Source organism: Schistocerca gregaria, chromosome 10 (assembly GCF_023897955.1).
Source record: "Schistocerca gregaria isolate iqSchGreg1 chromosome 10, iqSchGreg1.2, whole genome shotgun sequence".
NCBI lineage: Eukaryota > Metazoa > Arthropoda > Insecta > Orthoptera > Acrididae > Schistocerca > Schistocerca gregaria.
Genome location: NC_064929.1, coordinates 38,525,349 through 38,551,237, shown reverse-complemented (window position 1 = coordinate 38,551,237; position 25,889 = coordinate 38,525,349). Strand labels below are relative to the sequence as shown.

Here is a 25,889-nt window from a genome sequence, read left to right as displayed (position 1 = left end):
GAGACGTAGGCAAATTTTAAAGTTGCTATTTCCATTACATCACGTTAATCAGAAAATCGGTAATTTACGTCTGCAGCGGAAAAAAATTCCGTTCCGCCCAGCGTAGGGCTCGAACCCACGACCCTGTGAATAAGAGTCTCATGCTCTACCGACTGAGCTAGCCGTGCTGCCTCGTTGGATACCTGCTGGGTAGCAGATCACACTGTACTCGTTTGGGTTGGGTAGTCCCATACAGTATATCTCCATGCTGCCTAATGTTTTCCTAACGTCACACTCGTCACGTTCTTCACTTTTATTTCATAATCATTTCTGAGAGGTAAAGGAATTGCATGACAATCTGCAGAGCTTGCGGCGTCAAAATTTACACACATACTAGATGTGACTCAAAAGCCGAACGAGTTACTTTCCGACGTTGTTTTAGATGTGCAAGTACCAGTCAAAACTCGCGGTTAGGGCACTCTGCAGACCATTTCGCTAGTTAACACCGGTCTTGTTGTGTTGTGTTTCAGGCTAAAGACCATCTCCAAGCACAGAATAGTCAACAGCAACATTCAGACGGTTTCGTACTGCTCAATTGCTACATTAAAACGGTACATTTGTTTTTCAGAACTGGAAAATACGACCGTGACAGGATTCGAACCTGCAATTTCGGATCCGAAGTCCGACGCCTTATCCAATAGGCCACTCGGTCACTGACGACCAAGTACAACTTATATACGACTCATCTCGAAACGAGCACGCCCCTGAGGAATTGTGTTTTCGTTCCACACAGCCGCTGCCCCTTATTCTTTCGCGCCCATTCGTTACATTCAACCTCTTACGAGACCGACCAAACATAGACAGGAAAACAAGACCACACACTTTGAGCATTTGGAATCGATGGCAGGGTGTCCCTCGCCGCGTTTGCTACAATGGCAATTTGCTACTTCTGCAGAAGCGGCGGCGGTGGCGACGACGACGACGACGACGACCGCGAGATGATCTGAGATTTGTGAGAAGTACATCTATAGAATGTAATTCAGACTGCCTCGTTCCACCTTATGCCGTACTGCTTTGGCAAATGCTTTATCTGCGCCATTCGCCTTAATCACATCTGAGAGTAATTCTTAATAATACGCCTGTCGCTAATTGTTCCTCACCACAGATACTGTTTGCTATACGGCCACGATGCGCAACTGATTTCCCAGATTCGTCTTCCTCCTGTGAGGATGGAACTCACGAACCCTGGTTTACTAGACCAATGCTCCACCACTGAGCTAAACAGGCGCCGCCTAGTGGCACTTTTGCGTACTTCGTCCGTACGGTCGTCTGAATCATCAGACTTGAGCTGACAACACTTCATATTTTCGACTAATATTTGCAGCTATGGCGACCCATTACTGCTTGGCTACACATCTGACACGTAGCCGATGTTCTCTCCAAACAAAACCACCTGCACTACAGAACATGACTTTCACACATGTCTACAAAATCACCTTCACCTTCAAATACAGTTTTCTTGCAACTGATGGAGACGTAGGCAAATTTTAAAGTTGCTATTTCCATTACATCACGTTAATCAGAAAAACGTTAATTTACATCTGCAGCGGAAAAAAATTCCGTTCCGCCCAGCGTAGGGCTCGAACCCACGACCCTGTGAATAAGAGTCTCATGCTCTACCGACTGAGCTAGCCGTGCTGCCTCGTTGTATACCTGCTGGGCAGCAGATCACACTGTACTCGTTTGGGTTGGGTGGTCCCATACAGTATCTCTCCATGCTGCCTAATGTTTTCCTAACGTCACACTCGTCACGTTCTTCACTTTTATTTCATAATCATTTCTGAGAGGTAAAGGAATTGCATGACAATCTGCAGAGCTTGCGGCGTCAAAATTAACACACATACTTGATGTGACTCAAAAGCCGAACGAGTTACTTTCCGACGTTGTTTTAGATGTGCAAGTACCAGTCAAAACTCGCGGTGAGGGCACTCTGCGGACCATTTCGCTAGTTAACACCGGTCTTGTTGTGTGTGTTTCAGGCTAAAGACCATCTCCAAGCACAGAATGGTCAACAGCAACATTCAGACGGTTTCGTACTGCTCAATTGCTACATTAAAACGGTATGTTTGTTTTTCAGAACTGGAAAAACACGACCATGACAGGATTCGAACCTGCAATCTTCGGATCCGAAGTCCGACGCCTTATCCATTAGGCCACACGGTCACTGACGACCAAGTACAACTTATATACGACTCATCACGAAACGCTCACGCCCCTGAGGAATTGTGTTTTCGTTCCACACAGCCGCTGCCCCTTACTCTTTCCCGCCCATTCGTTACATTCAACCTCTTACGAGACCGACCAAACATAGACAGGGAAACAAGACAACACACTTTGAGCATTCGGAATCGATGGCAGGGTGTCCCTCGCCGCATTTGCTACAATGGCAATTTGCTACTTCTGCAGAAGCGGCTGCGGCGGCGGCGACGACGACGACGACGACGACCGCGAGTGGGTCTGAGATTTGTGAGAAGTACATCTATAGAATGTAATTCAAACTGCCTCGTCCCACCTTATGCCGTAGTGCTTTGGCAAATGCTTTATCTGCACCATTCGCTTTAATCACATCTGAGAGTAATTCTTAATAATACGCCTGTCGCTAATTGTTCCTCATCACAGATACTGTTTGCTATACGGCCACGATGCGCAACTGATTTCCCAGATTCGTCTTCCTCCTGTGAGGATGGAACTCACGAACCCTGGTTTACTAGACCAATGCTCTACCACTGAGCTAAACAGGCGCAGCCTAGTGGCACTTTTGCGTACTTCGTCCGTACAGTCGTCTGAATCATCAGACTTCAGCTGACAACACTTCATATTTTCGACTAATATTTGCAGCTATGGCGACCCATTACTGCTTGGCTACACATCTGACACGTAGCCGATGTTCTCTCCAAACAAAACCACCTGCACTTCAGAACATGAGTTTCACACATGTCTTCAAAATCACCTTCACCTTCAAATACAGTTTTCTTGCGACTGATGGAGACGTAGGCAAATTTTAAAGTTGCTATTTCCATTACATCACGTTAATCAGAAAATCGGTAATTTACGTCTGCAGCGGAAAAAAATTCCGTTCCGCCCAGCGTAGGGCTCGAACCCACGACCCTGTGAATAAGAGTCTCATGCTCTACCGACTGAGCTAGCCGTGCTGCCTCGTTGGATACCTGCTGGGTAGCAGATCACACTGTACTCGTTTGGGTTGGGTAGTCCCATACAGTATATCTCCATGCTGCCTAATGTTTTCCTAACGTCACACTCGTCACGTTCTTCACTTTTATTTCATAATCATTTCTGAGAGGTAAAGGAATTGCATGACAATCTGCAGAGCTTGCGGCGTCAAAATTAACACACATACTAGATGTGACTCAAAAGCCGAACGAGTTACTTTCCGACGTTGTTTTAGATGTGCAAGTACCAGTCAAAACTCGCGGTTAGGGCACTCTGCAGACCATTTCGCTAGTTAACACCGGTCTTGTTGTGTTGTGTTTCAGGCTAAAGACCATCTCCAAGCACAGAATAGTCAACAGCAACATTCAGACGGTTTCGTACTGCTCAATTGCTACATTAAAACGGTACGTTTGTTTTTCAGAACTGGAAAATACGACCGTGACAGGATTCGAACCTGCAATCTTCGGATCCGAAGTCCGACGCCTTATCCAATAGGCCACTCGGTCACTGACGACCAAGTACAACTTATATACGACTCATCTCGAAACGAGCACGCCCCTGAGGAATTGTGTTTTCGTTCCACACAGCCGCTGCCCCTTATTCTTTCGCGCCCATTCGTTACATTCAACCTCTTACGAGACCGACCAAACATAGACAGGAAAACAAGACCACACACTTTGAGCATTTGGAATCGATGGCAGGGTGTCCCTCGCCGCGTTTGCTACAATGGCAATTTGCTACTTCTGCAGAAGCGGCGGCGGTGGCGACGACGACGACGACGACGACGACGACGACGACCGCGAGATGATCTGAGATTTGTGAGAAGTACATCTATAGAATGTAATTCAGACTGCCTCGTCCCACCTTATGCCGTACTGCTTTGGCAAATGCTTTATCTGCGCCATTCGCCTTAATCACATCTGAGAGTAATTCTTAATAATACGCCTGTCGCTAATTGTTCCTCACCACAGATACTGTTTGCTATACGGCCACGATGCGCAACTGATTTCCCAGATTCGTCTTCCTCCTGTGAGGATGGAACTCACGAACCCTGGTTTACTAGACCAATGCTCCACCACTGAGCTAAACAGGCGCCGCCTAGTGGCACTTTTGCGTACTTCGTCCGTACGGTCGTCTGAATCATCAGACTTGAGCTGACAACACTTCATATTTTCGACTAATATTTGCAGCTATGGCGACCCATTACTGCTTGGCTACACATCTGACACGTAGCCGATGTTCTCTCCAAACAAAACCACCTGCACTACAGAACATGACTTTCACACATGTCTACAAAATCACCTTCACCTTCAAATACAGTTTTCTTGCAACTGATGGAGACGTAGGCAAATTTTAAAGTTGCTATTTCCATTACATCACGTTAATCAGAAAAACGTTAATTTACATCTGCAGCGGAAAAAAATTCCGTTCCGTCCAGCGTAGGGCTCGAACCCACGACCCTGTGAATAAGAGTCTCATGCTCTAGCGACTGAGCTAGCCGTGCTGCCTCGTTGTATACCTGCTGGGCAGCAGATCACACTGTACTCGTTTGGGTTGGGTGGTCCCATACAGTATCTCTCCATGCTGCCTAATGTTTTCCTAACGTCACACTCGTCACGTTCTTCACTTTTATTTCATAATCATTTCTGAGAGGTAAAGGAATTGCATGACAATCTGCAGAGCTTGCGGCGTCAAAATTAACACACATACTTGATGTGACTCAAAAGCCGAACGAGTTACTTTCCGACGTTGTTTTAGATGTGCAAGTACCAGTCAAAACTCGCGGTGAGGGCACTCTGCGGACCATTTCGCTAGTTAACACCGGTCTTGTTGTGTGTGTTTCAGGCTAAAGACCATCTCCAAGCACAGAATGGTCAACAGCAACATTCAGACGGTTTCGTACTGCTCAATTGCTACATTAAAACGGTATGTTTGTTTTTCAGAACTGGAAAAACACGACCATGACAGGATTCGAACCTGCAATCTTCGGATCCGAAGTCCGACGCCTTATCCATTAGGCCACACGGTCACTGACGACCAAGTACAACTTATATACGACTCATCACGAAACGCTCACGCCCCTGAGGAATTGTGTTTTCGTTCCACACAGCCGCTGCCCCTTACTCTTTCTCGCCCATTCGTTACATTCAACCTCTTACGAGACCGACCAAACATAGACAGGGAAACAAGACAACACACTTTGAGCATTCGGAATCGATGGCAGGGTGTCCCTCGCCGCATTTGCTACAATGGCAATTTGCTACTTCTGCAGAAGCGGCTGCGGCGGCGGCGACGACGACGGCGACGACGACGACGACGACGACGACGACCACGAGTGGGTCTGAGATTTGTGAGAAGTACATCTATAGAATGTAATTCAAACTGCCTCGTCCCACCTTATGCCGTAGTGCTTTGGCAAATGCTTTATCTGCACCATTCGCTTTAATCACATCTGAGAGTAATTCTTAATAATACGCCTGTCGCTAATTGTTCCTCATCACAGATACTGTTTGCTATACGGCCACGATGCGCAACTGATTTCCCAGATTCGTCTTCCTCCTGTGAGGATGGAACTCACGAACCCTGGTTTACTAGACCAATGCTCTACCACTGAGCTAAACAGGCGCAGCCTAGTGGCACTTTTGCGTACTTCGTCCGTACAGTCGTCTGAATCATCAGACTTCAGCTGACAACACTTCATATTTTCGACTAATATTTGCAGCTATGGCGACCCATTACTGCTTGGCTACACATCTGACACGTAGCCGATGTTCTCTCCAAACAAAACCACCTGCACTTCAGAACATGAGTTTCACACATGTCTTCAAAATCACCTTCACCTTCAAATACAGTTTTCTTGCGACTGATGGAGACGTAGGCAAATTTTAAAGTTGCTATTTCCATTACACCACGTTAATCAGAAAATCGGTAATTTACGTCTGCAGCGGAAAAAAATTCCGTTCCGCCCAGCGTAGGGCTCGAACCCACGACCCTGTGAATAAGAGTCTCATGCTCTACCGACTGAGCTAGCCGTGCTGCCTCGTTGGATACCTGCTGGGTAGCAGATCACACTGTACTCGTTTGGGTTGGGTAGTCCCATACAGTATATCTCCATGCTGCCTAATGTTTTCCTAACGTCACACTCGTCACGTTCTTCACTTTTATTTCATAATCATTTCTGAGAGGTAAAGGAATTGCATGACAATCTGCAGAGCTTGCGGCGTCAAAATTAACACACATACTAGATGTGACTCAAAAGCCGAACGAGTTACTTTCCGACGTTGTTTTAGATGTGCAAGTACCAGTCAAAACTCGCGGTTAGGGCACTCTGCAGACCATTTCGCTAGTTAACACCGGTCTTGTTGTGTTGTGTTTCAGGCTAAAGACCATCTCCAAGCACAGAATAGTCAACAGCAACATTCAGACGGTTTCGTACTGCTCAATTGCTACATTAAAACGGTACGTTTGTTTTTCAGAACTGGAAAATACGACCGTGACAGGATTCGAACCTGCAATCTTCGGATCCGAAGTCCGACGCCTTACCCAATAGGCCACTCGGTCACTGACGACCAAGTACAACTTATATACGACTCATCTCGAAACGACCACGCCCCTGAGGAATTGTGTTTTCGTTCCACACAGCCGCTGCCCCTTATTCTTTCGCGCCCATTCGTTACATTCAACCTCTTACGAGACCGACCAAACATAGACAGGAAAACAAGACCACACACTTTGAGCATTTGGAATCGATGGCAGGGTGTCCCTCGCCACGTTTGCTACAATGGCAATTTGCTACTTCTGCAGAAGCGACGACGACGACGACGACGACGACGACGACGACGACGACGACCGCGAGATGATCTGAGATTTGTGAGAAGTACATCTATAGAATGTAATTCAGACTGCCTCGTTCCACCTTATGCCGTACTGCTTTGGCAAATGCTTTATCTGCGCCATTCGCCTTAATCACATCTGAGAGTAATTCTTAATAATACGCCTATCGCTAATTGTTCCTCACCACAGATACTGTTTGCTATACGGCCACGATGCGCAACTGATTTCCCAGATTCGTCTTCCTCCTGTGAGGATGGAACTCACGAACCCTGGTTTACTAGACCAATGCTCCACCACTGAGCTAAACAGGCGCCGCCTAGTGGCACTTTTGCGTACTTCGTCCGTACGGTCGTCTGAATCATCAGACTTGAGCTGACAACACTTCATATTTTCGACTAATATTTGCAGCTATGGCGACCCATTACTGCTTGGCTACACATCTGACACGTAGCCGATGTTCTCTCCAAACAAAACCACCTGCACTACAGAACATGACTTTCACACATGTCTACAAAATCACCTTCACCTTCAAATACAGTTTTCTTGCGACTGATGGAGACGTAGGCAAATTTTAAAGTTGCTATTTCCATTACATCACGTTAATCAGAAAAACGTTAATTTACATCTGCAGCGGAAAAAAATTCCGTTCCGCCCAGCGTAGGGCTCGAACCCACGACCCTGTGAATAAGAGTCTCATGCTCTACCGACTGAGCTAGCCGTGCTGCCTCGTTGTATACCTGCTGGGCAGCAGATCACACTGTACTCGTTTGGGTTGGGTGGTCCCATACAGTATCTCTCCATGCTGCCTAATGTTTTCCTAACGTCACACTCGTCACGTTCTTCACTTTTATTTCATAATCATTTCTGAGAGGTAAAGGAATTGCATGACAATCTGCAGAGCTTGCGGCGTCAAAATTAACACACATACTAGATGTGACTCAAAAGCCGAACGAGTTACTTTCCGACGTTGTTTTAGATGTGCAAGTACCAGTCAAAACTCGCGGTGAGGGCACTCTGCGGACCATTTCGCTAGTTAACACCGGTCTTGTTGTGTGTGTTTCAGGCTAAAGACCATCTCCAAGCACAGAATGGTCAACAGCAAAATTCAGACGGTTTCGTACTGCTCAATTGCTACATTAAAACGGTATGTTTGTTTTTCAGAACTGGAAAAACACGACCATGACAGGATTCGAACCTGCAATCTTCGGATCCGAAGTCCGACGCCTTATCCATTAGGCCACACGGTCACTGACGACCAAGTACAACTTATATACGACTCATCACGAAACGCTCACGCCCCTGAGGAATTGTGTTTTCGTTCCACACAGCCGCTGCCCCTTACTCTTTCCCGCCCATTCGTTACATTCAACCTCTTACGAGACCGACCAAACATAGACAGGAAAACAAGACAACACACTTTGAGCATTCGGAATCGATGGCAGGGTGTCCCTCGCCGCATTTGCTACAATGGCAATTTGCTACTTCTGCAGAAGCGGCGGCGGCGGCGACGACGACGACGACGACCGCGAGTGGGTCTGAGATTTGTGAGAAGTACATCTATAGAATGTAATTCAAACTGCCTCGTCCCACCTTATGCCGTACTGCTTTGGCAAATGCTTTATCTGCACCATTCGCTTTAATCACATCTGAGAGTAATTCTTAATAATACGCCTGTCGCTAATTGTTCCTCATCACAGATACTGTTTGCTATACGGCCACGATGCGCAACTGATTTCCCAGATTCGTCTTCCTCCTGTAAGGATGGAACTCACGAACCCTGGTTTACTAGACCAATGCTCTACCACTGAGCTAAACAGGCGCAGCCTAGTGGCACTTTTGCGTACTTCGTCCGTACAGTCGTCTGAATCATCAGACTTCAGCTGACAACACTTCATATTTTCGACTAATATTTGCAGCTATGGCGACCCATTACTGCTTGGCTACACATCTGACACGTAGCCGATGTTCTCTCCAAACAAAACCACCTGCACTTCAGAACATGAGTTTCACACATGTCTTCAAAATCACCTTCACCTTCAAATACAGTTTTCTTGCGGCTGATGGAGACGTAGGCAAATTTTAAAGTTGCTATTTCCATTACATCACGTTAATCAGAAAATCGGTAATTTACGTCTGCAGCGGAAAAAAATTCCGTTCCGCCCAGCGTAGGGCTCGAACCCACGACCCTGTGAATAAGAGTCTCATGCTCTACCGACTGAGCTAGCCGTGCTGCCTCGTTGGATACCTGCTGGGTAGCAGATCACACTGTACTCGTTTGGGTTGGGTAGTCCCATACAGTATATCTCCATGCTGCCTAATGTTTTCCTAACGTCACACTCGTCACGTTCTTCACTTTTATTTCATAATCATTTCTGAGAGGTAAAGGAATTGCATGACAATCTGCAGAGCTTGCGGCGTCAAAATTAACACACATACTAGATGTGACTCAAAAGCCGAACGAGTTACTTTCCGACGTTGTTTTAGATGTGCAAGTACCAGTCAAAACTCGCGGTTAGGGCACTCTGCAGACCATTTCGCTAGTTAACACCGGTCTTGTTGTGTTGTGTTTCAGGCTAAAGACCATCTCCAAGCACAGAATAGTCAACAGCAACATTCAGACGGTTTCGTACTGCTCAATTGCTACATTAAAACGGTACGTTTGTTTTTCAGAACTGGAAAATACGACGGTGACATGATTCGAACCTGCAATCTTCGGATCCGAAGTCCGACGCCTTATCCAATAGGCCACACGGTCACTGACGACCAAGTACAACTTATATACGACTCATCTCGAAACGACCACGCCCCTGAGGAATTGTGTTTTCGTTCCACACAGCCGCTGCCCCTTATTCTTTCGCGCCCATTCGTTACATTCAACCTCTTACGAGACCGACCAAACATAGACAGGAAAACAAGACCACACACTTTGAGCATTTGGAATCGATGGCAGGGTGTCCCTCGCCGCGTTTGCTACAATGGCAATTTGCTACTTCTGCAGAAGCGGCGGCGGTGGCGACGACGACGACGACGACGACGATGACGACGACCGCGAGATGATCTGAGATTTGTGAGAAGTACATCTATAGAATGTAATTCAGACTGCCTCGTCCCACCTTATGCCGTACTGCTTTGGCAAATGCTTTATCTGCGCCATTCGCCTTAATCACATCTGAGAGTAATTCTTAATAATACGCCTGTCGCTAATTGTTCCTCACCACAGATACTGTTTGCTATACGGCCACGATGCGCAACTGATTTCCCAGATTCGTCTTCCTCCTGTGAGGATGGAACTCACGAACCCTGGTTTACTAGACCAATGCTCCACCACTGAGCTAAACAGGCGCCGCCTAGTGGCACTTTTGCGTACTTCGTCCGTACGGTCGTCTGAATCATCAGACTTCAGCTGACAACACTTCATATTTTCGACTAATATTTGCAGCTATGGCGACCCATTACTGCTTGGCTACACATCTGACACGTAGCCGATGTTCTCTCCAAACAAAACCACCTGCACTACAGAACATGACTTTCACACATGTCTACAAAATCACCTTCACCTTCAAATACAGTTTTCTTGCGACTGATGGAGACGTAGGCAAATTTTAAAGTTGCTATTTCCATTACATCACGTTAATCAGATAAACGTTAATTTACATCTGCAGCGGAAAAAATTTCCGTTCCGCCCAGCGTAGGGCTCGAACCCACGACCCTGTGAATAAGAGTCTCATGCTCTACCGACTGAGCTAGCCGTGCTGCCTCGTTGTATACCTGCTGGGCAGCAGATCACACTGTACTCGTTTGGGTTGGGTGGTCCCATACAGTATCTCTCCATGCTGCCTAATGTTTTCCTAACGTCACACTCGTCACGTTCTTCACTTTTATTTCATAATCATTTCTGAGAGGTAAAGGAATTGCATGACAATCTGCAGAGCTTGCGGCGTCAAAATTAACACACATACTTGATGTGACTCAAAAGCCGAACGAGTTACTTTCCGACGTTGTTTTAGATGTGCAAGTACCAGTCAAAACTCGCGGTGAGGGCACTCTGCGGACCATTTCGCTAGTTAACACCGGTCTTGTTGTGTGTGTTTCAGGCTAAAGACCATCTCCAAGCACAGAATGGTCAACAGCAACATTCAGACGGTTTCGTACTGCTCAATTGCTACATTAAAACGGTATGTTTGTTTTTCAGAACTGGAAAAACACGACCATGACAGGATTCGAACCTGCAATCTTCGGATCCGAAGTCCGACGCCTTATCCATTAGGCCACACGGTCACTGACGACCAAGTACAACTTATATACGACTCATCAGCTGACAACACTTCATACTTTCGACTAATATTTGCAGCTATGGCGACCCATTACTGCTTGGCTACACATCTGACACGTAGCCGATGTTCTCTCCAAACAAAACCACCTGCACTACAGAACATGACTTTCACACATGTCTACAAAATCACCTTCACCTTCAAATACAGTTTTCTTGCGACTGATGGAGACGTAGGCAAATTTTAAAGTTGCTATTTCCATTACATCACGTTAATCAGAAAAACGTTAATTTACATCTGCAGCGGAAAAAAATTCCGTTCCGCCCAGCGTAGGGCTCGAACCCACGACCCTGTGAATAAGAGTCTCATGCTCTACCGACTGAGCTACCCGTGCTGCCTCGTTGCATACCTGCTGGGTAGCAGATCACACTGTACTCGTTTGGGTTGGGTGGTACCATACAGAATCTCTCCATGCTGTCTAATGTTTTCCTAACGTCACACTCGTCACGTACTTCACTTTTATTTCATAATCATCTCTGAGAGGTAAAGGAATTGCATGACAATCTGCAGAGCTAGCGGCGTCAAAATTAACACACATTCTTGATGTGACTCAAAAGCCGAACGAGTTACTTTCCGACGTTGTTTTAGATGTGCAAGTACCAGTCAAAACTCGCGGTGACGGCACTCTGCCGTCCATTTCGCTAGTTAACACCGGTCTTGTTGTGTGTGTTTCAGGCTAAAGACCATCTCCAAGCACAGAATGGTCAACAGCAACATTCAGACGGTTTCGTATTGCTCAATTGCTACATTAAAACGGTATGTTTCTTTTTCAGAACTGGAAAATACGACCGTGACAGGATTCGAACCTGCAATCTTCGGATCCGAAGTCCGACGCCTTATCCATTAGGCCACACGGTCACTGACGACCAAGTACAACTTATATACGACTCATCACGAAACGCTCACGCCCCTGAGGAATTGTGTTTTCGTTCCACACAGCCGCTGCCCCTTACTCTTTCCCGCCCATTCGTTACATTCAACCTCTTACGAGACCGACCAAACATAGACAGGAAAACAAGACAACACACTTTGAGCATTCGGAATCGATGGCAGGGTGTCCCTCGCCGCATTTGCTACAATGGCAATTTGCTACTTCTGCAGAAGCGGCGGCGGCGGCGGCGGCGGCGGCGACGACGACGACGACGACGACGACGACGAACGCGAGTGGGTCTGAGATTTGTGAGAAGTACATCTATAGAATGTAATTCAAACTGCCTCGTCCCACCTTATGCCGTACTGCTTTGGCAAATGCTTTATCTGCACCATTCGCTTTAATCACATCTGAGAGTAATTCTTAATAATACGCCTGTCGCTAATTGTTCCTCATCACAGATACTGTTTGCTATACGGCCACGATGCGCAACTGATTTCCCAGATTCGTCTTCCTCCTGTGAGGATGGAACTCACGAACCCTGGTTTACTAGACCAATGCTCTACCACTGAGCTAAACAGGCGCAGCCTAGTGGCACTTTTGCGTACTTCGTCCGTACAGTCGTCTGAATCATCAGACTTCAGCTGACAACACTTCATATTTTCGACTAATATTTGCAGCTATGGCGACCCATTACTGCTTGGCTACACATCTGACACGTAGCCGATGTTCTCTCCAAACAAAACCACCTGCACTTCAGAACATGAGTTTCACACATGTCTTCAAAATCACCTTCACCTTCAAATACAGTTTTCTTGCGACTGATGGAGACGTAGGCAAATTTTAAAGTTGCTATTTCCATTACATCACGTTAATCAGAAAATCGGTAATTTACGTCTGCAGCGGAAAAAAATTCCGTTCCGCCCAGAGTAGGGCTCGAACCCACGACCCTGTGAATAAGAGTCTCATGCTCTACCGACTGAGCTAGCCGTGCTGCCTCGTTGGATACCTGCTGGGTAGCAGATCACACTGTACTCGTTTGGGTTGGGTAGTCCCATACAGTATATCTCCATGCTGCCTAATGTTTTCCTAACGTCACACTCGTCACGTTCTTCGCTTTTATTTCATAATCATTTCTGAGAGGTAAAGGAATTGCATGACAATCTGCAGAGCTTGCGGCGTCAAAATTAACACACATACTAGATGTGACTCAAAAGCCGAACGAGTTACTTTCCGACGTTGTTTTAGATGTGCAAGTACCAGTCAAAACTCGCGGTTAGGGCACTCTGCAGACCATTTCGCTAGTTAACACCGGTCTTGTTGTGTTGTGTTTCAGGCTAAAGACCATCTCCAAGCACAGAATAGTCAACAGCAACATTCAGACGGTTTCGTACTGCTCAATTGCTACATTAAAACGGTACGTTTGTTTTTCAGAACTGGAAAATACGACCGTGACAGGATTCGAACCTGCAATCTTCGGATCCGAAGTCCGACGCCTTATCCAATAGGCCACACGGTCACTGACGACCAAGTACAACTTATATACGACTCATCTCGAAACGACCACGCCCCTGAGGAATTGTGTTTTCGTTCCACACAGCCGCTGCCCCTTATTCTTTCGCGCCCATTCGTTACATTCAACCTCTTACGAGACCGACCAAACATAGACAGGAAAACAAGACCACACACTTTGAGCATTTGGAATCGATGGCAGGGTGTCCCTCGCCGCGTTTGCTACAATGGCAATTTGCTACTTCTGCAGAAGCGGCGGCGGTGGCGACGACGACGACGACGACGACGATGACGACGACGACGACGACGACCGCGAGATGATCTGAGATTTGTGAGAAGTACATCTATAGAATGTAATTCAGACTGCCTCGTCCCACCTTATGCCGTACTGCTTTGGCAAATGCTTTATCTGCGCCATTCGCCTTAATCACATCTGAGAGTAATTCTTAATAATACGCCTGTCGCTAATTGTTCCTCACCACAGATACTGTTTGCTATACGGCCACGATGCGCAACTGATTTCCCAGATTCGTCTTCCTCCTGTGAGGATGGAACTCACGAACCCTGGTTTACTAGACCAGTGCTCCACCACTGAGCTAAACAGGCGCCGCCTAGTGGCACTTTTGCGTACTTCGTCCGTACGGTCGTCTGAATCATCAGACTTCAGCTGACAACACTTCATATTTTCGACTAATATTTGCAGCTATGGCGACCCATTACTGCTTGGCTACACATCTGACACGTAGCCGATGTTCTCTCCAAACAAAACCACCTGCACTACAGAACATGACTTTCACACATGTCTACAAAATCACCTTCACCTTCAAATACAGTTTTCTTGCGACTGATGGAGACGTAGGCAAATTTTAAAGTTGCTATTTCCATTACATCACGTTAATCAGATAAACGTTAATTTACATCTGCAGCGGAAAAAATTTCCGTTCCGCCCAGCGTAGGGCTCGAACCCACGACCCTGTGAATAAGAGTCTCATGCTCTACCGACTGAGCTAGCCGTGCTGCCTCGTTGTATACCTGCTGGGCAGCAGATCACACTGTACTCGTTTGGGTTGGGTGGTCCCATACAGTATCTCTCCATGCTGCCTAATGTTTTCCTAACGTCACACTCGTCACGTTCTTCACTTTTATTTCATAATCATTTCTGAGAGGTAAAGGAATTGCATGACAATCTGCAGAGCTTGCGGCGTCAAAATTAACACACATACTTGATGTGACTCAAAAGCCGAACGAGTTACTTTCCGACGTTGTTTTAGATGTGCAAGTACCAGTCAAAACTCGCGGTGAGGGCACTCTGCGGACCATTTCGCTAGTTAACACCGGTCTTGTTGTGTGTGTTTCAGGCTAAAGACCATCTCCAAGCACAGAATGGTCAACAGCAACATTCAGACGGTTTCGTACTGCTCAATTGCTACATTAAAACGGTATGTTTGTTTTTCAGAACTGGAAAAACACGACCATGACAGGATTCGAACCTGCAATCTTCGGATCCGAAGTCCGACGCCTTATCCATTAGGCCACACGGTCACTGACGACCAAGTACAACTTATATACGACTCATCAGCTGACAACACTTCATACTTTCGACTAATATTTGCAGCTATGGCGACCCATTACTGCTTGGCTACACATCTGACACGTAGCCGATGTTCTCTCCAAACAAAACCACCTGCACTTCAGAACATGAGTTTCACACATGTCTTCAAAATCACCTTCACCTTCAAATACAGTTTTCTTGCGACTGATGGAGACGTAGGCAAATTTTAAAGTTGCTATTTCCATTACATCACGTTAATCAGATAATCGGTAATTTACGTCTGCAGCGGAAAAAAATTCCGTTCCGCCCAGAGTAGGGCTCGAACCCACGACCCTGTGAATAAGAGTCTCATGCTCTACCGACTGAGCTACCCGTGCTGCCTCGTTGGATACCTGCTGGGTAGCAGATCACACTGTACTCGTTTGGGTTGGGTAGTCCCATACAGTATATCTCCATGCTGCCTAATGTTTTCCTAACGTCACACTCGTCACGTTCTTCACTTTTATTTCATAATCATTTCTGAGAGGTAAAGGAATTGCATGACAATCTGCAGAGCTTGCGGCGTCAAAATTAACACACATACTAGATGTGACTCAAAAGCCGAACGAGTTACATTCCGACGTTGTTTTAGATGTGCAAGTACCAGTCAAAACTCGCGGTTAGGGCACTCTGCAGACCATTTCGCTAGTTAACACCGGTCTTGTTGTGTTGTGTTTCAGGCTAAAGACCATCTCCAAGCACAGAATAGTCAACAGCAACATTCAGACGGTTTCGTACTGCTCAATTGCTACATTAAAACGGTACGTTTGTTTTTCAGAACTGGAAAATACGACCGTGACAGGATTCGAACCTGCAATCTTCGGATCCGAAGTCCGACGCCTTATCCAATAGGCCACACGGTCACTGACGACCAAGTACAACTTATATACGACTCATCTCGAAACGACCACGCCCCTGAGGAATTGTGTTTTCGTTCCACACAGCCGCTGCCCCTTATTCTTTCGCGCCCATTCGTTACATTCAACCTCTTACGAGACCGACCAAACATAGACAGGAAAACAAGACCACACACTTTGAGCATTTGGAATCGATGGCAGGGTGTCCCTCGCCGCGTTTGCTACAATGGCAATTTGCTACTTCTGCAGAAGCGGCGGCGGTGGCGACGACGACGACGACGACGACGATGACGACGACGACGACGACCGCGAGATGATCTGAGATTTGTGAGAAGTACATCTATAGAATGTAATTCAGACTGCCTCGTCCCACCTTATGCCGTACTGCTTTGGCAAATGCTTTATCTGCGCCATTCGCCTTAATCACATCTGAGAGTAATTCTTAATAATACGCCTGTCGCTAATTGTTCCTCACCACAGATACTGTTTGCTATACGGCCACGATGCGCAACTGATTTCCCAGATTCGTCTTCCTCCTGTGAGGATGGAACTCACGAACCCTGGTTTACTAGACCAGTGCTCCACCACTGAGCTAAACAGGCGCCGCCTAGTGGCACTTTTGCGTACTTCGTCCGTACGGTCGTCTGAATCATCAGACTTCAGCTGACAACACTTCATATTTTCGACTAATATTTGCAGCTATGGCGACCCATTACTGCTTGGCTACACATCTGACACGTAGCCGATGTTCTCTCCAAACAAAACCACCTGCACTACAGAACATGACTTTCACACATGTCTACAAAATCACCTTCACCTTCAAATACAGTTTTCTTGCGACTGATGGAGACGTAGGCAAATTTTAAAGTTGCTATTTCCATTACATCACGTTAATCAGAAAAACGTTAATTTACATCTGCAGCGGAAAAAATTTCCGTTCCGCCCAGCGTAGGGCTCGAACCCACGACCCTGTGAATAAGAGTCTCATGCTCTACCGACTGAGCTACCCGTGCTACCTCGTTGCATACCTGCTGGGTAGCAGATCACACTGTACTCGTTTGGGTTGGGTGGTCCCATACAGAATCTCTCCATGCTGTCTAATGTTTTCCTAACGTCACACTCGTCACGTACTTCACTTTTATTTCATAATCATTTCTGAGAGGTAAAGGAATTGCATGACAATCTGCAGAGCTAGCGGCGTCAAAATTAACACACATACTTGATGTGACTCAAAAGCCGAACGAGTTACTTTCCGACGTTGTTTTAGATGTGCAAGTACCAGTCAAAACTCGCGGTGACGGCACTCTGCCGTCCATTTCGCTAGTTAACACCGGTCTTGTTGTGTGTGTTTCAGGCTAAAGACCATCTCCAAGCACAGAATGGTCAACAGCAACATTCAGACGGTTTCGTATTGCTCAATTGCTACATTAAAACGGTATGTTTCTTTTTCAGAACTGGAAAATACGACCGTGACAGGATTCGAACCTGCAATCTTCGGATCCGAAGTCCGACGCCTTATCCATTAGGCCACACGGTCACTGACGACCAAGTACAACTTATATACGACTCATCTCGAAACGACCACGCCCCTGAGGAATTGTGTTTTCGTTCCACACAGCCGCTGCCCCTTACTCTTTCCCGCCCATTCGTTACATTCAACCTCTTACGAGACCGACCAAACATAGACAGGAAAACAAGACAACACACTTTGAGCATTCGGAATCGATGGCAGGGTGTCCGTCGCCGCATTTGCTACAATGGCAATTTGCTACTTCTGCAGAAGCGGCGGCGGCGACGACGACGACGACGACGACGACGACGACGACGACGACGACCGCGAGTGGGTCTGAGATTTGTGAGAAGTACATCTATAAAATGTAATTCAAACTGCCTCGTCCCACCTTATGCCGTACTGCTTTGGCAAATGCTTTATCTGCACCATTCGCTTTAATCACATCTGAGAGTAATTCTTAATATTACGCCTGTCGCTAATTGGTACTCATCACAGATACTGTTTGCTATACGGCCACGATGCGCAACTGATTTCCCAGATTCGTCTTCCTCCTGTGAGGATGGAACTCACGAACCCTGGTTTACTAGACCAATGCTCTACCACTGAGCTAAACAGGCGCAGCCTAGTGGCACTTTTGCGTACTTCGTCCGTACAGTTGTCTGAATCATCAGACTTCAGCTGACAACACTTCATATTTTCGACTAATATTTGCAGCTATGGCGACCCATTACTGCTTGGCTACACATCTGACACGTAGCCGATGCTCTCTCCAAACAAAACCACCTGCACTTCAGAACATGAGTTTCACACATGTCTACAAAATCACCTTCACCTTCAAATACAGTTTTCTTGCGACTGATGGAGACGTAGGCAAATTTTAAAGTTGCTATTTCCATTACATCACGTTAATCAGAAAATCGGTAATTTACATCTGCAGCGGAAAAAAAGTCCGTTCCGCCCAGCGTAGGGCTCGAACCCACGACCCTGTGAATAAGAGTCTCATGCTCTACCGACTGAGCTAGCCGTGCTGCCTCGTTGGATACCTGCTGGGTAGCAGATCACACTGTACTCGTTTGGGTTGGGTAGTCCCATACAGTATATCTCCATGCTGCCTAATGTTTTCCTAACGTCACACTCGTCACGTTCTTCACTTTTATTTCATAATCATTTCTGAGAGGTAAAGGAATTGCATGACAATCTGCAGAGCTTGCGGCGTCAAAATTAACACACATACTAGATGTGACTCAAAAGCCGAACGAGTTACTTTCCGACGTTGTTTTAGATGTGCAAGTACCAGTCAAAACTCGCGTTTAGGGCACTCTGCAGACCATTTCGCTAGTTAACACCGGTCTTGTTGTGTTGTGTTTCAGGCTAAAGACCATCTCCAAGCACAGAATAGTCTACAGCAACATTCAGACGGCTTCGTACTGCTCAATTGCTACATTAAAACGGTACGTTTGTTTTTCAGAACTGGAAAATACGACCGTGACAGGATTCGAACCTGCAATCTTCGGATCCGAAGTCCGACGCCTTATCCATTAGGCCACACGGTCACTGACGACCAAGTACAACTTATATACGACTCATCTCGAAACGACCACGCCCCTGAGGAATTGTGTTTTCGTTCCACACAGCCGCTGCCCCTTATTCTTTCGCGCCCATTCGTTACATTCAACCTCTTACGAGACCGACCAAACATAGACAGGAAAACAAGACCACACACTTTGAGCATTCGGAATCGATGGCAGGGTGTCCCTCGCCGCATTTGCTACAATGGCCATTTGCTACTTCTGCAGAAGCGGCGGCGGCGGCGACGACGACGACGACGACGACGACGACGACCGCGAGAGGCTGTGAGATTTGTGAGAAGTACATCTATAGAATGTAATTCAGACTGCCTCGTCCCACCTTATGCCATACTGCATTGGCAAATGCTTTATCTGCGCCATTCGCCTTAATCACATCTGAGAGTAATTCTTAATAATACGCCTGTCGCTAATTGGTACTCATCACAGATACTGTTTGCTATACGGCCACGATGCGGAACTGATTTCCAAGATTCGTCTTCCTCCTGTGAGGATGGAACTCACGAACCCTGGTTTACTAGACCAATGCTCCACCACTGAGCTAAACAGGCGCCGCCTAGCGGCACTTTTGCGTACTTCGTCCGTACTTTCGTCTGAATCATCAGACTTGAGCTGACAACCCTTCATATTTTCGACTAATATTTGCAGCTATGGCGACCCATTACTGCTTGGCTACACATCTGACACGTAGCCGATGTTCTCTCCAAACAAAACCACCTGCACTTCAGAACATGAGTTTCACACATGTCTACAAAATCACCTTCACCTTCAAATACAGTTTTCTTGCGACTGATGGAGACGTAGGCAAATTTTAAAGTTGCTATTTCCATTACATCACGTTAATCAGAAAATCGGTAATTTACATCTGTAGCGGAAAAAATTTCCGTTCCGCCCAGCGTAGGGCTCGAACCCACGACCCTGTGTATAAGAGTCTCATGCTCTACCGACTTAGCTAGCCGGGCTGCCTCGTTGGATACCTGCTGGGTAGCAGATCACACTGTACTCGTTTGGGTTGGGTAGTCCCATACAGAATCTCTCCATGCTGCCTAATGTTTCCCTAACGTCACACTCGTCACGTACTTCACTTTTATTTCATAATCATTTCTGAGAGGTAAAGGAATTGCATGACAATCTGCAGAGCTAGCGGTGTCAAAATTAACACACATACTTGATGTGACTCAAAAGCCGAACGAGTTACTTTCCGACGTTGTTTTAGATGTGCAAGTACCAGTCAAAACTCGCGGTGAGGGCACTCTGCCGACCATTTCGCTAGTTAACACCGGTCTTGTTGTGTGTGTTTCAGGCTAAAGACCATCTCCAAGCACAGAATGGTCAACAGCAACATTCAGACGGTTTCGTACTGCTCAATTGCTACATTAAAACGGTATGTTTCTTTTTCAGAACTGGAAAACACGACTGTGACAGGATTCGAACCTGCAATCTTCGGATCCGAAGTCCGACGCCTTATCCATTAGGCCACACGGTCACTGACGACCAAGTACAACTTATATACGACTCATCTCGAAACGCTCACGCCCCTGAGGAATTGTGTTTTCGTTCCACACAGCCGCTGCCCCTTACTCTTTCCCGCCCATTCGTTACATTCAACCTCTTACGAGACCGACCAAACATAGACAGGAAAACAAGACCACACACTTTGAGCATTCGGAATCGATAGCAGGGTGTCCCTCGCCGCATTTGTTACAATGGCAATTTGCTACTTCTGCAGAAGCGGCGGCGGCGGCGGCGGCGACGACGACGACGACGACGACGACGACGACGACGACGACGACCGCGAGATGCTCTGAGATTTGTGAGAAGTACATCTATAGAATGTAATTCAGACTGCCTCGTCCCACCTTATACCGTACTGCTTTGGCAAATGCTTTATCTGCGCCATTCGCCTTAATCACATCTGAGAGTAATTCTTAATAATACGCCTGTCGCTAATTGTTCCTCACCACAGATACTGTTTGCTATACGGCCACGATGCGCAACTGATTTCCCAGATTCGTCTTCCTCCTGTGAGGATGGAACTCACGAACCCTGGTTTACTAGACCAATGCTCCACCACTGAGCTAAACAGGCGCCGCCTAGTGGCACTTTTGCGTACTTCGTCCGTACGGTCGTCTGAATCATCAGACTTGAGCTGACAACACTTCATATTTTCGACTAATATTTGCAGCTATGGCGACCCATTACTGCTTGGCTACACATCTGACACGTAGCCGATGTTCTCTCCAAACAAAACCACCTGCACAACAGAACATGACTTTCACACATGTCTACAAAATCACCTTCACCTTCAAATACAGTTTTCTTGCGACTGATGGAGACGTAGGCAAATTTTAAAGTTGCTATTTCCATTACATTACGTTAATCAGAAAAACGTTAATTTACATCTGCAGCGGAAAAAATTTCCGTTCCGCCCAGCGTAGGGCTCGAACCCACGACCCTGTGAATAAGAGTCTCATGCTCTACCGACTGAGCTACCCGTGCTGCCTCGTTGCATACCTGCTGGGTAGCAGATCACACTGTACTCGTTTGGGTTGGGTGGTCCCATACAGAATCTCTCCATGCTGCCTAATGTTTTCCTAACGTCACACTCGTCACGTACTTCACTTTTATTTCATAATCATTTCTGAGAGGTAAAGGAATTGCATGACAATCTGCAGAGCTAGCGGCGTCAAAATTAACACACATACTTGATGTGACTCAAAAGCCGAACGAGTTACTTTCCGACGTTGTTTTAGATGTGCAAGTACCAGTCAAAACTCGCGGTGAGGGCACTCTGCCGTCCATTTCGCTAGTTAACACCGGTCTTGTTGTGTGTGTTTCAGGCTAAAGACCATCTCCAAGCACAGAATGGTCAACAGCAACATTCAGACGGTTTCGTATTGCTCAATTGCTACATTAAAAGGGTATGTTTCTTTTTCATAACTGGAAAATACGACCGTGACAGGATTCGAACCTGCAATCTTCGGATCCGAAGTCCGACGCCTTATCCTTTAGGCCACACGGTCACTGACGACCAAGTACAATTTATATACGAGTCATCTCGAAACGCTCACGCCCCTGAGGAATTGTGTTTTCGTTCCACACAGCCGCTGCCCCTTACTCTTTCCCGCCCATTCGTTACATTCAACCTCTTACGAGACCGACCAAACATAGACAGGAAAACAAGACAACACACTTTGAGCATTCGGAATCGATGGCAGGGTGTCCGTCGCAGCATTTGCTACAATGGCAATTTGCTACTTCTGCAGAAGCGGCGCCGACGACGACGACGACGACCGCGAGTGGGTCTGAGACTTGTGAGAAGTACATCTATAGAATGTAATTCAAACTGCCTCGTCCCACCTTATGCCGTACTGCTTCGGCAAATGCTTTATCTGCACCATTCGCTTTAATCACATCTGAGAGTAATTCTTAATAATACGCCTGTCGCTAATTGTTCCTCATCACAGATACTGTTTGCTATACGGCCACGATGCGGAAATGATTTCCAAGATTCGTCTTCCTCCTGTGAGGATGGAACTCACGAACCCTGGTTTACTAGACCAATGCTCCACCACTGAGCTAAACAGGCGCCGCCTAGCGGCACTTTTGCGTACTTCGTCCGTACTTTCGTCTGAATCATCAGACTTGAGCTGACAACCCTTCATATTTTCGACTAATATTTGCAGCTATGGCGACCCATTACTGCTTGGCTACACATCTGACACGTAGCCGATGTTCTCTCCAAACAAAACCACCTGCACTTCAGAACATGAGTTTCACACATGTCTACAAAATCACCTTCAGCTTCAAATACAGTTTTCTTGCGACTGATGGAGACGTAGGCAAATTTTAAAGTTGCTATTTCCATTACATCACGTTAATCAGAAAATCGGTAATTTACATCTGCAGCGGAAAAAAATTCCGTTCCGCCCAGCGTAGGGCTCGAACCCACGACCCTGTGTATAAGAGTCTTATGCTCTACCGACTTAGCTAGCCGTGCTGCCTCGTTGGATACCTGCTGGGTAGCAGATCACACTGTACTCGTTTGGGTTGGGTGGTCCCATACAGAATCTCTCCATGCTGCCTAATGTTTCCCTAACGTCACACTCGTCACGTACTTCACTTTTATTTCATAATCATTTCTGAGAGGTAAAGGAATTGCATGACAATCTGCAGAGCTTGCGGCGTCAAAATTAACACACATACTTGATGTGACTCAAAAGCCGAACGAGTTACTTTCCGACGTTGTTTTAGATGTGCAAGTACCAGTCAAAACTCGCTGTGAGGGCACTCTGCCGACCATTTCGCTAGTTAACACCGGTCTTGTTGTGTGTGTTTCAGGCTAAAGACCATCTCCAAGCACAGAATGGTCAACAGCAACATTCAGACGGTTTCGTACTGCTCAATTGCTACATTAAAACGGTATGTTTCTTTTTCAGAACTGGAAAACACGACCGTGACAGGATTCGAACCTGCAATCTTCGGATCCGAAGTCCGACGCCTTATCCATTAGGCCACACGGTCACTGACGACCAAGTACAACTTATATACGACTCATCACGAAACGCTCACGCCCCTGAGGAATTGTGTTTTCGTTCCACACAGCCGCTGCCCCTTACTCTTTCCCGCCCATTCGTTACATTCAACCTCTTACGAGACCGACCAAACATAGACAGGAAAACAAGACCACACACTTTGAGCATTCGGAATCGATGGCAGGGTGTCCCTCGCCGCATTTGCTACAATGGCAATTTGCTACTTCTGCAGAAGCGGCGGCGGCGACGACGACGACGACGACGACGACGACGACCGCGAGAGGCTCTGAGATTTGTGAGAAGTACATCTGTAGAATGTAATTCAGACTGCCTCGTCCCACCTTACGCCGTACTGCTTTGGCAAATGCTTTATCTGCGCCATTCGCTTTAATCACATCTGAGAGTAATTCTTAATAATACGCCTGTCGCTAATTGTTCCTCACCACAGATACTGTTTGCTATACGGCCACGATGCGCAACTGATTTCCCAGATTCGTCTTCCTCCTGTGAGGATGGAACTCACGAACCCTGGTTTACTAGACCAATGCTCTACCACTGAGCTAAACAGGCGCCGCCTAGTGGCACTTTTGCGTACTTCGTCCGTACGGTCGTCTGAATCATCAGACTTGAGCTGACAACACTTCATATTTTCGACTAATATTTGCAGCTATGGCGACCCATTACTGCTTGGCTACACATCTGACACGTAGCCGATGTTCTGTCCAAACAAAACCACCTGCACTACAGAACATGACTTTCACACATGTCTACAAAATCACCTTCACCTTCAAATACAGTTTTCTTGCGACTGATGGAGACGTAGGCAAATTTTAAAGTTGCTATTTCCATTACATCACGTTAATCAGAAAATCGGTAATTTACATCTGCAGCGGAAAAAAATTCCGTTCCGCCCAGCGTAGGGCTCGAACCCACGACCCTGTGAATAAGAGTCTCATGATCTACCGACTGAGCTAGCCGTGCTGCCTCGTTGGATACCTGCTGGGTAGCAGATCACACTGTACTCGTTTGGGTTGGGTGGTCCCATACAGAATCTCTCCATGCTGCCTAATGTTTTCCTAACGTCACACTCGTCACGTACTTCACTTTTATTTCATAATCATTTCTGAGAGGTAAAGGAATTGCATGACAATCTGCAGTGCTAGCGGCGTCAAAATTAACACACATACTTGATGTGACTCAAAAGCCGAACGAGTTACTTTCCGACGTTGTTTTAGATGTGCAAGTACCAGTCAAAACTCGCGGTGAGGGCACTCTGCCGACCATTTCGCTAGTTAACACCGGTCTTGTTGTGTGTGTTTCAGGCTAAAGACCATCTCCAAGCACAGAATGGTCAACAGCAACATTCAGACGGTTTCGTACTGCTCAATTGCTACATTAAAACGGTATGTTTGTTTTTCAGAACTGGAAAAACACGACCGTGACAGGATTCGAACCTGCAATCTTCGGATCCGAAGTCCGACGCCTTATCCATTTTTTTTTAATTTTTTTTTATTACATTTTTTTTTATTTTTTTTATTTATTTATTTATTTTTTTTTTTTTTAAGTCGGGCCTCCTTCCTCCCCTACAGCCCGTCCTTCCACTCGCCATTTGTGCCTTCTTCGGCTAGCTTCTGTGCTATGTTTGGTCCATATGAGATAGGTGAGTGACGTAGTAAATGTATACAAGTAAATAAAATCCCTTCTTTTGGGGTTATGGAAATCAAATAGTTCTGTTACATTCTTCCATCGTTGTGTGGGAGCGATTTTTATAGGAGAGCCAGGCTTACTTCAGCCTGATGGCTTCTCATGTGTGTGTCAGCAACCTATTAGTGCTGTGACACGAGGGCGAAGGATAAACGAAATAGCCACCTTGTTGGCGTAAAATGAATGAGAAGCTTAATAGATAATTTCATAAAGGAAAAAAAAAAAGGAATCCTGAGGTTGAACAACATGTCGTTTGATCGTTCTTCAGCTCTGTCGGTGAGACAATGTTCGGTTCAAAAAATTTGCTTAGTTGTCTTTGTATTTCATTTGTCGTTCGAGCTTTTG

At 46.4% G+C, this 25,889-nt stretch overlaps 30 non-coding genes across 30 annotated transcripts; all 30 read right to left on the bottom strand.

Annotated features, from left to right (window-relative positions):
- Positions 1 to 94: 94 nt before the first annotated feature.
- Positions 95 to 167, bottom strand: Trnak-cuu (transfer RNA lysine (anticodon CUU)). Its single transcript has one exon. It is a non-coding gene; the product is annotated as a tRNA-Lys (tRNA).
- Positions 168 to 1,604: 1,437 nt separating this feature from the next.
- On the bottom strand, positions 1,605 to 1,677 carry Trnak-cuu (transfer RNA lysine (anticodon CUU)). The gene has a single exon. It is a non-coding gene; the product is annotated as a tRNA-Lys (tRNA).
- A 452-nt stretch (positions 1,678 to 2,129) lies between these two features.
- Trnar-ucg (transfer RNA arginine (anticodon UCG)) lies at positions 2,130 to 2,202 on the bottom strand. The gene has a single exon. It is a non-coding gene; the product is annotated as a tRNA-Arg (tRNA).
- A 916-nt stretch (positions 2,203 to 3,118) lies between these two features.
- Positions 3,119 to 3,191, bottom strand: Trnak-cuu (transfer RNA lysine (anticodon CUU)). The gene has a single exon. It is a non-coding gene; the product is annotated as a tRNA-Lys (tRNA).
- Positions 3,192 to 3,643: 452 nt separating this feature from the next.
- Trnar-ucg (transfer RNA arginine (anticodon UCG)) lies at positions 3,644 to 3,716 on the bottom strand. Its single transcript has one exon. It is a non-coding gene; the product is annotated as a tRNA-Arg (tRNA).
- Positions 3,717 to 5,166: 1,450 nt separating this feature from the next.
- On the bottom strand, positions 5,167 to 5,239 carry Trnar-ucg (transfer RNA arginine (anticodon UCG)). Its single transcript has one exon. It is a non-coding gene; the product is annotated as a tRNA-Arg (tRNA).
- Positions 5,240 to 6,173: 934 nt separating this feature from the next.
- On the bottom strand, positions 6,174 to 6,246 carry Trnak-cuu (transfer RNA lysine (anticodon CUU)). The gene has a single exon. It is a non-coding gene; the product is annotated as a tRNA-Lys (tRNA).
- Positions 6,247 to 6,698: 452 nt separating this feature from the next.
- Trnar-ucg (transfer RNA arginine (anticodon UCG)) lies at positions 6,699 to 6,771 on the bottom strand. Its single transcript has one exon. It is a non-coding gene; the product is annotated as a tRNA-Arg (tRNA).
- Positions 6,772 to 7,693: 922 nt separating this feature from the next.
- Trnak-cuu (transfer RNA lysine (anticodon CUU)) lies at positions 7,694 to 7,766 on the bottom strand. The gene has a single exon. It is a non-coding gene; the product is annotated as a tRNA-Lys (tRNA).
- Positions 7,767 to 8,218: 452 nt separating this feature from the next.
- Positions 8,219 to 8,291, bottom strand: Trnar-ucg (transfer RNA arginine (anticodon UCG)). Its single transcript has one exon. It is a non-coding gene; the product is annotated as a tRNA-Arg (tRNA).
- A 910-nt stretch (positions 8,292 to 9,201) lies between these two features.
- Positions 9,202 to 9,274, bottom strand: Trnak-cuu (transfer RNA lysine (anticodon CUU)). Its single transcript has one exon. It is a non-coding gene; the product is annotated as a tRNA-Lys (tRNA).
- Positions 9,275 to 10,724: 1,450 nt separating this feature from the next.
- Positions 10,725 to 10,797, bottom strand: Trnak-cuu (transfer RNA lysine (anticodon CUU)). Its single transcript has one exon. It is a non-coding gene; the product is annotated as a tRNA-Lys (tRNA).
- Positions 10,798 to 11,249: 452 nt separating this feature from the next.
- Trnar-ucg (transfer RNA arginine (anticodon UCG)) lies at positions 11,250 to 11,322 on the bottom strand. The gene has a single exon. It is a non-coding gene; the product is annotated as a tRNA-Arg (tRNA).
- A 314-nt stretch (positions 11,323 to 11,636) lies between these two features.
- Positions 11,637 to 11,709, bottom strand: Trnak-cuu (transfer RNA lysine (anticodon CUU)). Its single transcript has one exon. It is a non-coding gene; the product is annotated as a tRNA-Lys (tRNA).
- A 451-nt stretch (positions 11,710 to 12,160) lies between these two features.
- On the bottom strand, positions 12,161 to 12,233 carry Trnar-ucg (transfer RNA arginine (anticodon UCG)). The gene has a single exon. It is a non-coding gene; the product is annotated as a tRNA-Arg (tRNA).
- A 934-nt stretch (positions 12,234 to 13,167) lies between these two features.
- On the bottom strand, positions 13,168 to 13,240 carry Trnak-cuu (transfer RNA lysine (anticodon CUU)). Its single transcript has one exon. It is a non-coding gene; the product is annotated as a tRNA-Lys (tRNA).
- A 452-nt stretch (positions 13,241 to 13,692) lies between these two features.
- On the bottom strand, positions 13,693 to 13,765 carry Trnar-ucg (transfer RNA arginine (anticodon UCG)). The gene has a single exon. It is a non-coding gene; the product is annotated as a tRNA-Arg (tRNA).
- Positions 13,766 to 14,702: 937 nt separating this feature from the next.
- Trnak-cuu (transfer RNA lysine (anticodon CUU)) lies at positions 14,703 to 14,775 on the bottom strand. Its single transcript has one exon. It is a non-coding gene; the product is annotated as a tRNA-Lys (tRNA).
- Positions 14,776 to 15,227: 452 nt separating this feature from the next.
- On the bottom strand, positions 15,228 to 15,300 carry Trnar-ucg (transfer RNA arginine (anticodon UCG)). The gene has a single exon. It is a non-coding gene; the product is annotated as a tRNA-Arg (tRNA).
- Positions 15,301 to 15,614: 314 nt separating this feature from the next.
- On the bottom strand, positions 15,615 to 15,687 carry Trnak-cuu (transfer RNA lysine (anticodon CUU)). The gene has a single exon. It is a non-coding gene; the product is annotated as a tRNA-Lys (tRNA).
- Positions 15,688 to 16,139: 452 nt separating this feature from the next.
- Positions 16,140 to 16,212, bottom strand: Trnar-ucg (transfer RNA arginine (anticodon UCG)). Its single transcript has one exon. It is a non-coding gene; the product is annotated as a tRNA-Arg (tRNA).
- A 934-nt stretch (positions 16,213 to 17,146) lies between these two features.
- On the bottom strand, positions 17,147 to 17,219 carry Trnak-cuu (transfer RNA lysine (anticodon CUU)). Its single transcript has one exon. It is a non-coding gene; the product is annotated as a tRNA-Lys (tRNA).
- A 451-nt stretch (positions 17,220 to 17,670) lies between these two features.
- Trnar-ucg (transfer RNA arginine (anticodon UCG)) lies at positions 17,671 to 17,743 on the bottom strand. Its single transcript has one exon. It is a non-coding gene; the product is annotated as a tRNA-Arg (tRNA).
- A 931-nt stretch (positions 17,744 to 18,674) lies between these two features.
- Trnak-cuu (transfer RNA lysine (anticodon CUU)) lies at positions 18,675 to 18,747 on the bottom strand. The gene has a single exon. It is a non-coding gene; the product is annotated as a tRNA-Lys (tRNA).
- Positions 18,748 to 19,199: 452 nt separating this feature from the next.
- Positions 19,200 to 19,272, bottom strand: Trnar-ucg (transfer RNA arginine (anticodon UCG)). The gene has a single exon. It is a non-coding gene; the product is annotated as a tRNA-Arg (tRNA).
- Positions 19,273 to 20,718: 1,446 nt separating this feature from the next.
- Trnar-ucg (transfer RNA arginine (anticodon UCG)) lies at positions 20,719 to 20,791 on the bottom strand. The gene has a single exon. It is a non-coding gene; the product is annotated as a tRNA-Arg (tRNA).
- Positions 20,792 to 21,731: 940 nt separating this feature from the next.
- Positions 21,732 to 21,804, bottom strand: Trnak-cuu (transfer RNA lysine (anticodon CUU)). Its single transcript has one exon. It is a non-coding gene; the product is annotated as a tRNA-Lys (tRNA).
- A 451-nt stretch (positions 21,805 to 22,255) lies between these two features.
- Trnar-ucg (transfer RNA arginine (anticodon UCG)) lies at positions 22,256 to 22,328 on the bottom strand. The gene has a single exon. It is a non-coding gene; the product is annotated as a tRNA-Arg (tRNA).
- Positions 22,329 to 23,756: 1,428 nt separating this feature from the next.
- On the bottom strand, positions 23,757 to 23,829 carry Trnar-ucg (transfer RNA arginine (anticodon UCG)). Its single transcript has one exon. It is a non-coding gene; the product is annotated as a tRNA-Arg (tRNA).
- Positions 23,830 to 24,748: 919 nt separating this feature from the next.
- Trnak-cuu (transfer RNA lysine (anticodon CUU)) lies at positions 24,749 to 24,821 on the bottom strand. The gene has a single exon. It is a non-coding gene; the product is annotated as a tRNA-Lys (tRNA).
- Between the last annotated feature and the right edge of the window lie 1,068 nt (positions 24,822 to 25,889).